At 50.6% G+C, this 11,176-nt stretch overlaps 1 long non-coding RNA gene across 2 annotated transcripts in view; it reads left to right on the top strand.

Moving 5' to 3' along the window:
* Window positions 1-56: 56 nt before the first annotated feature.
* LOC127484130 (uncharacterized) overlaps window positions 57-11,176 on the top strand; it is a 49,620-nt gene continuing 38,500 nt past the window's right edge. Inside the window, exons 1-2 of one of the 2 annotated variants that reach the window (XR_007910891.2) lie at window positions 57-135; window positions 3,887-3,963. This is a non-coding gene — a long non-coding RNA (uncharacterized lncRNA). The remainder of the gene's footprint in view (window positions 136-3,886; window positions 3,964-11,176) is intronic. The other variant, XR_007910892.2, reaches the window with a different exon arrangement.

The following is an 11,176-nucleotide window of genomic DNA, read 5'->3' as shown; positions in this document are numbered from 1 at the left end:
GGGGCGGGGCGGGGCCCTGCCTGCTGTGTCACGTGACGCAAACTGGCCCGTCCCAAGAGCACGTGGCCAGCAGCACGTGGCCGCGGGGTTATCAGTGCAGGCTGTGCACTGGCCGCAGTAGCTGCGGGTACCGAGGTAGGGAGCTGCGGGAGTGGAACGCCGGAGCGCGTTCCTGCAGTTCCTTACCGAGTACCTTGGTCTGCATCTGGGAGGGGTTGCTGAGGAATTCTGTTGTACTACATTAAGCCGTCTTTGGCATAATGCGCATGTACACTGCTTCCACGCGCGCGGTTTGTGTACAGCATCCCAGCAGCTATGAGGCAACAACGTGGCGAAAACGTGCACTTGGCCAAGGTTTAGGTTCAGTTACATTGACTGGCTACTGTGTCCTTGTACGAAGCTGCAACATCCTAATTTCTAAACAGGGTTGCAGCGCGTGCGTGTTAATGTGTGTCAAGCAGGATCCCAGGAACAGACTGTTACATGCCTTTAACCTACAAAGCACCTTTTGAACGCCAGCATTGCAAGGAAAACCGTCCTTAACTGTTTTTGACCTAGTGTTGGTGATAGCAAAAATACACGTTGAGTAACGCAAATATTACTCTAATGGGCTAATTAAAGAAAGGAGCAATTTCAGAACTGTAAGATTTCTGACAGGCAGAGGCTTCGCTGTGGAAAAGATAGACTTAAAAACCTCAAACATAGTTAAGGCAGGACTTGTTTGTGGCTTACAGAGAGCCGTTAAGTCGTTGAGAAAACCTGGGACAGGCTGGAAGAAACAAAAACACGTAAGAAAACAAGGGGTAGTTGTAGCTGCGGTGGCGGGTTAGTGTGTCTGAAGACGGCAGCGACTCAGTGAAATGGAGAGACCTAGTAAAGGAGTCTGCACAGTTTAGTGAGTGACCAAATACGATAGAAAATGTGCCCCTCATCTCCCTCCCGCATTACATACATGCATGCATACATATATACATGCATATGCACACATACATACAAGCTTTGCGATGCCGGCATCCCCCATGAGAGTTCCCGAGTTTGAGTTCTGGCTGTCACCAATTCCAGGTTCCTGCTAATGGCACCTTGGGAGACAGCAGATGGTGGTTCAAGTCTTTGGCCCCCTGCCACCTTGAAGTCAGGAGCCTGGAGTCTCATCCCAGTCTCCCAAGGGGGTGGCAGGGACCCAGGCACTTGGGCCATCCTTTGCTGCTTTCCCAGGCGCATTAGCATCCACTTTGATCAAGACACAAATTGTTGGCTTCTGTTTTGTCTTCCAGTTGGCTTGGGACAGAGGAGTGAGTTTCAGGATCACTGGGACTGCCGCCAGGGGGCGCCCGGCCACTGTGCAGAGAGCACACGGAGCTCCTGCGCTGCGAACCCCGGCCACCAGGGGGCGTACACCCTGTCTGGGCTGAAGGGCAGTTCTGTGCGCGGTGGTCTCCCCTGGGGGGACCGGGAGTAACACTGGGGAGGCGCCGCAGCCTGGCGACAGCTGGAGTCTGAGGCCACGGCGGGGCAGGGAGCTTCCTTCTCAGGACCAGTTCAGGGAGACGCCAGTGTTGCTGCTGTCCGCGTGTCCTCTGTAGGGGTCCCAGCCCACCTCAGCGGGGGTCGCCCGCCTGGGCCGCGCCGGCTGCGGGAAAGTCAGTGCCTCGGGAAGCCAGGAACTTGGGGCTAAAGGAAGCCGCGGAGCTGAGGCCGGGCAGAGACTCCACCTGGCCGGCTGAGCGGGCCGCGAGTGCTCCGGGAGAGGCTTGTGGGCGTTTCGGAAGGCTGAGTGACGGGGGGGGGGGGGGGGGGGGGGGCGGGCAGACACAGAGATGGTTGTCCATCTGCTGGTTCGCTCCCCAGAGGCCCACCGGCCGGGTCCAGCGGGAACCCCGGAGCTCGGTCCCCGGCCCTGGAGCCGGCACCTGCTGTCTCGCGGGCTGGAGCCAGGATTTGACCCCAGGCGCTGCGGTAAAGGCTGCCACCCAGAACCCCGAGGTTGGGTTTGCAGACGCCGTGAGACTTTCAGTTACATCCCTCCCAGCTAGCCTTTGGTTCCTGTCGTGCCAATGGCAAAGGCACATTTTTGCTGTCCGGGAAGTCGGTTTGATTGCCAGCGTGTTTTTAATGGGGCGGATCATACTGTGAGTCTGCAAGCAGAGACGGGTGAAACACGAAACTCTAGTGAGCTTTCGTGTAAGCCACAATGTGGATTGAGTTCCCCCTGGGCCCTGGGCTTGTGTAAAACACACTCGGGTAGAGCCGAGGGAACGCTGAGGTCCGGGGAGAGCTTTGCGGTGCGTTGTCTCTGCTGATCCGTCTGTGCAGCCTTGTTATTTCAGTGTTGCATGTAAGTAAGCACTCAGACGTCTGCCCAAAGCACCAGGGTTTACCAGTTGTTGCTTCCTGTTGGTTTTAGATTTGCACAGCAACTGTGAAGACGGAACCCTCTCTGTCCAGTCATGTTCAGATAACCTTTTTTTTTTTTTTTTGACAGGCAGAGTGGACAGTGAGAGACAGAGAGAAAGGTCTTCCTTTGCCGTTGGTTCACCCTCCAATGGCCGCTGTGGCCGGTGCGCTGCGGCCAGCACACTGCGCTGATCCGATGGCAGGAGCCAGGTGCTTCTCCTGGTCTCCCATGGGATGCAGGGCCCAAGGACTTGGGCCACCCTCCACTGCACTCCCTGGCCACAGCAGAGAGCTGGCCTGGAAGAGGGACAACTGGGACAGAATCTGGCCCCCCGACCGGGACTAGAACCCAGTGTGCCGGCGCCGCTAGGTGGAGGATTAGCCTATTGAGCCACGGCGCCGGCCCAGATAACCTCTTTTTATAATCGGCTTTCTTAACAGAATTTTCTTTACTTTCCTGAATTTATAGAAAGTGAACAATGTCCTGTGTTTCGTGTGTACAGCTTCCCACCCTCCCTCCTTGTCCACCATTCTCCCTCCTCATTTTCTTCTTGCCTTTTTTTTTTTAATTTATTTTATTTATTTGGAAGAGCATTGAGAGAGGCAGAGAGAGAGAGGGGTTTTCCATTCATTGGTGTACTCCCAAAATGGCCGCAATGGCCAGAGCTGAGCTGATCCAAAGCCAGGAGCCAGGAGCTTCTTCAGGATCTCCTATGTGGGTGCAGGGGCCCAAGGACTTGGGCCACCCAGGCGCATTAGGGAGCTGGATCAGAAGTGGGGCAGCCAGGACTCAAGCCAGCACCCGTATGGGATGCTGGTGCTGCAAGCCAGGCCTTTAGCCCACTGCATCACAGCGCTGGCCTCTCTTGTGTTTCTTAGGGTTTCTACAGTGACATTCAGTTTCCTTCATGGTCACAAGCTTATCCCTCCACTAAATAAAGAAGTCAAGGCCAGCACCGTGGCTCACTAGGCTAATCCTCCGCCTGCGGCGCCGGCACACCGGGTTCTAGTCCCGATCGGGGCGCCGGATTCTGTCCCGGTTGCTCCGGATCGGCGCAGCACGCTGGCCATAGCAGCCATTTGGAGGGTGAACCAACGGAAGGAAGACTTTTCTCTCTGTCTCTTTCTCTCACTAACTCTGCCTGTCAAAAAAAAAAAAAAATCAACAAGTAGTGGGTAGAAACAAATAACCTCTTCATAGCAGCGCCTTTAGGTCGTGAGAATTTGGAAGTGTTTTCCGAGTCCTGTGAGCCACCAGAGCCGTGATGGAGCCCGAGTGGGGGTGGTGTGAGCCCCCGTCTGTGTTAACTGGGGACCCCCTGCTTGCATGTGGCGTCTGCGGCGGGAGGGGCAGCCCGGTGCTGCGGTGCCTTTATCCTGACTCCCTGTTGGTGTCCAGGGACCTGGAGGACTGGTGGGTGTGGGAGGTTTCCCCCAGCGTTTGGGTTGCAAGTAAAGTGTGTAGGGAAATAACTTTTTGCTGTTTTTACAGACCTTGCTGAGTACACCGGTGGACGGCTCACCCCAGGCCAGTTACAGCCTCTGCTGTTGACAGACAGCCCTGCTACTGTAAGTTTGAACAAACTGACCAGGTGATTTTTACACAGCAGTATAAGTACAGGAATGTAGGGGTGTGACTGTTGGGCTGTGAGTGACACCTGTTTCACACTGGCAAAACTGCCAGGACGTCTTTCCCAAGTGGCCGTGCCGTGCTGCCTCCTGCTGGCGGCGAGCGAGGCCGCCTGTGCTTCCTCTTCTGGCAGCAGTGGCCGTTCCATTCCTGTTGTGGAGTGTGGCGACCCCAGTGTGCGCAGTGCCGGCTCCTCGGGGTGGACTGCCCAGTCTCCCAATGGTATACGCTATGGGCCATCTTTTCACGTGATTATTGACAGCTTGATATTTGCTTTGGTCAGCTGTCCATGTAGTTACCTGCTTTTGTTGAGTTGTTCAGTGTTGTTGATTTTTGGGAACCTTTGTGTATTTTGAATATGCACTCTTTGTCAGATTTTTTTTTTTTTTAATATTTATTTAAGGGCCGGCACCACGATGCAGTAGGTTAATCCTCTGCCTGCATCGCCGGCTTCCCATATGGGTGCGGGTTCTAGCCCTGGCTGCTCCTCTTCCAATCCAGCTCTCTCCTGTGGCCTGGGAAAGCAGTAGAGGATGGCCCAAATGCTTGGGCTCCTGCACCCACATGGGAGACCCAGAAGAAGCTCTGGCTCCTGGCTTAAGATCACAGCTCTGGCCATTGCAGCCAATTGGGGAGTGAACCAGAGGATGCATGACCTCTCTCTCTCTGCCTCTCCTTATCTCTCTCTGTAACTCTGCCTTTCAATGAATAAATAAATCTTTAAAAAATATGTTTATTTATTTACTTGAAAGGCAGAATTACAGAAGGAGAGACAGAGAGGTCTTCCATCCACTGGTTCACTCCCCAAATGGCTGCAGCAGCCAGAACTGGGCCCATTCAAAGCCAGGAGCCAGAGCTTCTTCTGGGTCTCCCATGTGGGTGCAGGAGCCCAAGGGCTTGGGCCATCTTCTACTGCTTTCCCAGGCCACAGCGGAGAGCTGTATGGAAAAGGAGCAGTCGGGACCAGAACTGGCACCTATATGGGATACCGGCACCACAGGTGGATATATATATATATATATATATGGGGTACTGCACCACAGTGCCGGCCCCCATATGGTTTCTAAATAGTTGTTGCATCATCATTTTAAGAAAAGACATGGGGGAACAGCATTGTGGTTTAATAGGTTAAACTGCCACTTGCAGTGCTGGATCCCCATATGCCCACCCCAATTCAAGTCCTGGCTGCTTCATTTGCATCCTGCTGCCTGCTAATGCGCCTGGGAAAGCAGCAGAAGATGGCTCAAGTCCTTGTACCCTTGCGCCTACATTGGAGACCCAGATGAAGCTCCCGACCTTGGCTTCAGTCTGTCCCAGTCTTAACCATTTGAGGAGTGGTTGAAATATCTGTCTCTCTCTCCCTTTCTGTAACTTTCTAATAAATAAAATATCTTTTTTTAAAAAAGTCGAGTCAGAAAATATATTCTGGATAATGTATAGGATATCCATACAGGATAACATATAGGATATATAATGTGCAACTATTTTCTTCCATTTTGAGGGTTGTTGTGACACAAGAGTTACATGGTTTGCCTCTTTGGATTTGGTTTTCTGGCTCTTGGATCTCATTAAGCCTTTGGGATGTGTGAAGTGACTGTCTTTGTGGCCAATGACTAATGGCTGGAGGTTCCCGGACAGCCCCAGACTGGATGGTTGCCATGGGAACCAACCCCGTGATTCCAGGTAAAATACTTTAAGCTGTGCCCCCAACCTCCTGTCCCCGACTTTTGTGTACAGTACTGTGTCAGTCGTTAATGGCCAGTGAGTTACCAAGTGTGGCTATTCAGTGATACCTCCAAAGAAATCTAAAAGGACAGAGTTCACATAGCTTCCGTGTTGCTGAACAAAACAGGTGGTGCTGGGAGGGAGGCCGCGTGTGGAGGGCATGCGAGCCCCAATGCCCCTTCCCACCTGCTCCTGTTCCGGCCGTTCATTTGTAGCCTTTAACACAGCCCCTGTAATAAATCGGCAGTTGTAAGTAGACTTCTCCTGGGTCTTTTGAGTTGCTCTAGTAAATGATTGAAACTGAGAAGGGAGTTGTGGGAATATCTGATCTGTGGCCAACTTGGGTGAGAGTTATTGGTAAAGTGATAGCAGAAGTGGGCAGCACGGTTGGCCTGAGCCCTCCTCCTGCACTGGTGATGTCCCCAGGTAGATTGTGTCATCATTAGGTTAACTCCAGGACTCAAGCTGCTGTCACAGTTTCTGTGTTGAGTGTTGGTGATATGGGAGAAGTGAGATTTAATCCTAAGTCAGGTATTGTCTTTTACTTTAAAAAAAAAAAAAAGCATTTTAAGCACAGGCACATATATGGTGCACAAAGTGATAAAGTTTACTTAGGTCCTTGGGCCCCTGCACCCGCATGGGAGACCTGGAAGAAGCTCTTGACTCCTGGCTTTGGATCTGCGCAGCGCCAGCCGTTGCGGCCAATTGGGGAGTAAACCAGCGAATGGAAGACGTCTCTCTCTATCTCTACTTCTCTCTGTAACTCTGTCTTTCAAGTAAATAAAATAAATCTTTTAAAAAAAGTTTACTTAAAAGGTAAGAAGGCAAATGCACAAACACACGTGGGCATCGCTTAAGCGTGGGCCAGAGAGAAAAGGGGGTGGGGGAAGTTGAGTAGAGAGGGGGTCACCCTCAGCACCTTCTCCGGTCCGTGTCTCCAGTGGAGGGGAGAGAACACCTGAGGCAGTGTGGTCACCCCGAAGATTTGACACCTGCTTACCAGGTCATGCAGAGCCTAATGATCAGGGTCAAGGCGACCCTTCCCCAAGTCCCAGCTGAGCATAAGGCATCCTGGGAATGGGGTGTGCTGACAGGGTACAATGCCATGGTGCAGGGCCTAGTGGTTTGTGACCTGCAGCTCAGCTGGCTACCTTATTGCATATCAGTATGAAATGGGGAGGGGGAGGACACGCACAAGGAAGCTCCCATCTTTAGGTTGACGTGCCTAATGCCTGATGTGGTGATGGGGGTGCTGAAGGTGGGAGCCAGAAAATTAATCTGGGTCTCCTGCATAGGTGGCAGGGAAATGAGATGGTTTCCATGATCTCTGCCTCACAGGGTTAGCAGGAAGCTGGAGTTGGGAGAAGGATGTGGGCATCAGTCCCGGGCACTCCAGTCTGGGCCACAGGTGTCCCGACTGGCCAGCTGTCTGCTCTGAAGATGCCGTTCTTTTCCCCTGCCTTCACGGCATTGGCCCATTGTCAAAAATCAGTTCACCATAGGTGTATGGTTCTATATTCTCGATTGAATTTCATGAATCTCTGTTTATGCCAGTATCATACATCCTTTGAATTCCATTGTTTGGTATTAATATTTGTAGTTGGGAAGTATGAATCTAATTTGCACTTCTTTTTCAGGATTGCTTTAGCCATTTAGTGTCCCTTGAAATTCCATATATGAATTTTAGGATAATTTTCCCAACATATGGCCTATGGTCCTTGAGATTGTGAAAAGAATCACATTGAATCTGCAGATTCTTTGCAGTTCTGCAGTCTTAAATGTTTAAGTCTTCTATTGCAGGAGTTTTATAAGTCTTTATATTAATTTTGGTTTTCTTTAGTTCAATAACATTTTGTAATTTTCAGTGTGCATGTCTTTCCCCAGTGTTAAATTTATTCCTTATTATCACTATTGACATTTTTAAAATGAAATTTTAAAATTTGCTTTCTTGATTGTTCATCTTTTGTGTGAAATGGATTTTTTTAAAGATTTATTCATTTATTTATTTGAGAGAGTTACAGAGAGAGGGAGAGACAGAAAGGTCTTCCATCCACTGGTTCACTCCCCAAATGGCCACAATGGCCAGAGCTGCCCCGATCCGAGGCCAGGAGCCAGGAGCTTCTTCTGTATCTCTCACACAGGTGCAGAGGCCCAAGGACCTGGGCCATCTGTCATTGCTTTCCCAGGCCATAGCAGAGAGCTGGATTGGAAGAGGAGCAGCCGGGACTAGAACTGGAGCCCATGTGGGATTCTGGGGACAAAGGCGAAAGCTTAGCCCACTGCGCCAGAGCGCCAGCTCGTGAAATGGGTTTTTTTTTTTTTTAACTTTTTTTTTTTTTTCTGACAGGCAGAGTGGACAGTGAGAGAGAGACAGACAGAAAGGTCTTCCTTTGCCATTGGTTCACCCTCCAATGGCCGCCGCGGCCCGCGCACTGCGGCCAGCGCATCGCGCTGATCCGATGGCAGGAGCCAGGTGCTTCTCCTGGTCTCCCATGGGTGCAGGGCCCAAGCACTTGGGCCATCCTCCACTGCACTCCCTGGCCACAGCAGAGAGCTGGCCTGGAAGAGGTGCAACCGGGACAGAATCCGGCGCCCCGACCGGGACTAGAACCCGGTATGCCGGTGCCGCAAGGCGGAGGATTAGCCTAGTGAGCCGCTGCGCCGGCGTGAAATGGATTTTTGAGTGTGGATACCGTGTTTGAACTTTACTGAACATGTATATTATTCTAAAACCATTTCTTTCTTTTCTTCTTTTTTTTTTGACAGGCAGAGTGGACAGTGAGAGAGAGAGAGAGAGAAAGGTCTTCCTTCTGTTGGTTCACCCTCCAAATGGCCTCCACGGCCAGTGCACTGTGCCAATCCGAAGCCAGGAGCCAGGTGCTTCCTCCCGGTCTCCCATGGGGTGCAGGGCCCAAGCACTTGGGCCATCCTCCACTGCACTCCCTGGCCACAGCAGAGAGCTGGACTGGAAGAGGAGCAACTGGGACAGAACCGGCACCCCAACCGGGACTAGAACCCGGGGTGCCAGCGCCGCAGGTGGAGGATTAGCCTAGTGAGCCGCGGCGCCGGCCTCTAAAACCATTTCTTGTAACCGTCAGCACGTTTTCTGCCTTGCCTCATTCCTGTGTGAAGTGTGATATTGAACACAGAGGTGAAGGGAGCATCCCTGCCCTGCTCCTCACTTTCCGGGAGGACCGCCGAGTGTGATGTCGGCCCTGGGGTTTGCCTGTTGGGGTCCACCCTGTTGAGGAAGTTCTCTCCCTTTATGTTACAGTTATGTGTTTTTTTTCAAAGACAGAGTGACAGGGAGGGAGGGAACATGAGCTTCCATGCCTGATTCCCAAAATGACTACAACGGGCAGGACTTGGCCGGGCCAAAGTCATGCGTCTGGAACTCCGTCTGGGGTTCAGGAGCCCAAATACTGGAGCCGTCATCCGCTGCCTCCCAGGAACATTGTCAGGAAGCTGGATCAGAGTGTGGCGACGTTGGGCCTCAAAGCAGCGCACTATCGTGGAGTGTGGGCGTAACAAGCACCAGTCAGCTCAGCCTGCTGCGCCACTGGGCCAGGCCTGGGCGTTGTCTTCTCCACCGAGTTAGTGGGTGCTTCTATCATGGAATTGTGTCGGATTTGTTGGAGCTGTTTCGGCATCTGTTGGGAAGATCAGGTGATTTTTTCCATTTTCTGTGAATGTGACGTCTCCCATGATGACTGTTGATCACCCTTGATCTTCTGAAACAGATGTCTTATTTGTAGCAAATACTGCTTTACCATACTATTTATTTTTATTTCTTTAAATTCATTGTTCATCTTTTTCAGTTCAATAATTCTAAGGGTTTTCACCCTAGAGTTTTTTGTCCATGTGATGTCATGTAATTAATGTTGTAATGAGAGGAATGAGCTTGGTGTTGAGTTGAGGAGTAATCATACAAGGGAATTAGGGGTTTGAGTTTCAAAGGTTCATGGTGAACAGATTGGTTTTTTGTTTTTTTTTTTTTTTGTTTTGACAGGCAGAGTGGACAGTGAGAGAGAGAGAGACAGAGAGAAAGGTCTTCCTTTGCCGTTGGTTCACCCTCCAATGGCCGCTGCGGCCGGCGCACTGCACTGATCCAAAGCCAGGAGCCAGGAGCTTCTCCTGGTCTCCCTTGCGGGTGCAGGGCCCAAGGACTTGGGCCATCCTCCAACTGCACTCCCGGGCCACAGCAGAGAGCTGGCCTGGAAGAAGGGCAACTGGGACAGAATCCGGCGCCCCAACCGGGACTAGAACCTGGGGTGCCGGCGCCGCAGGTGGCGGATTAGCCTAGTGAGCTGCGGCGCCAGCCAAACAGATTGATCTTTAACAGCTAGTATATGGCACAAGGAGAAAAGATAAAAGTAGGGTTAGGGATTATGAGTTAAGATAAGGATTAGGAGGCTCTCTGCTATGGTCTGGGAAAGCAGTAGAAGATGGCCCAAGTCCTTGGGCCCTTGAACCCGCGTGGGAGACCCGGAAGAAGCTCCTGGCTCCTGGCTCCTGGCTTCAGATCGGCACAGCTCTGGCTGTTTGTGGATGGAGGACCTCTCTATCTCTCTCTGCCTCTCCTCTCTCAATGTAACTCTGACTTTCAGATAAATAAATCTTTTTTTAAAAAAGATAAGGATTAGTGTAAGATTTAGGGTCTGAGGGTTAAGGGTAAATGTTATTGTTAGGTTTAGGGATTAAGGTATAGGGGTTAGGGTTAAGATTGGGGTTTAAGTTTAGGGATAGGGTTTAGGGTTAGTGTTTAGTGTTAGGAGAGGTTGGAGTTAATGTTAGGGATAGGGTGGTTAGGGTAAGGAGTTAGGATTAGGGTTTAGGGTTAGGGTGGGGATGGGGTTGAGTCTGGGGCAGAGTTAGACTGAAGGGTTAGGGTTAATGGTTAGGTTAAGGTTAGTGTTTATAGTTAGGGTTTAGTGTTAGGGTTGGGATTTGGATTTAGGTTTAGTCACAGGGTTTAGGATTAGGGCTAAGAGATAGTGTTTAGGGTTAGGACTAGGGCTTGGTTAGGGCTAGGGTTAGGGTTTTGAGTTTAGGGTTTAGTGTTAAGGTTATTATGTTTTAGGGTAGAGTTATGAGTTTTGTTTTAGGATAAGGTTCAGAAGTAAGGTTTAGGGTTAGAATTAGGTTTAGGATTAAGGTAGAAAAATTAAGCTAATCCTAGTTCTAATTGTCAATATATCTATTACAATAATTTTAGTCACCATCACATTTTTAATTCCACAACTAGACATCTACTCAGAAAAATAAGCCCTTACAAATGTGGGTTTTACCCAGTGGGATCAGCCCACCTATCATTTTCAATAAAATTTTTCCTTGTAGCCATTACATTTCTATTATTTGATTTGGAAATTGCCCTTATTCTACCTCTACTATGAGCCTCACAAAGAAATAATCTCAAACTCATACTTA

This window comes from Oryctolagus cuniculus, chromosome 15 (genome assembly GCF_964237555.1).
Source record: "Oryctolagus cuniculus chromosome 15, mOryCun1.1, whole genome shotgun sequence".
In the NCBI taxonomy this organism is placed as follows: domain Eukaryota; kingdom Metazoa; phylum Chordata; class Mammalia; order Lagomorpha; family Leporidae; genus Oryctolagus; species Oryctolagus cuniculus.
This window is presented reverse-complemented; position numbering and strand designations above follow the sequence as displayed.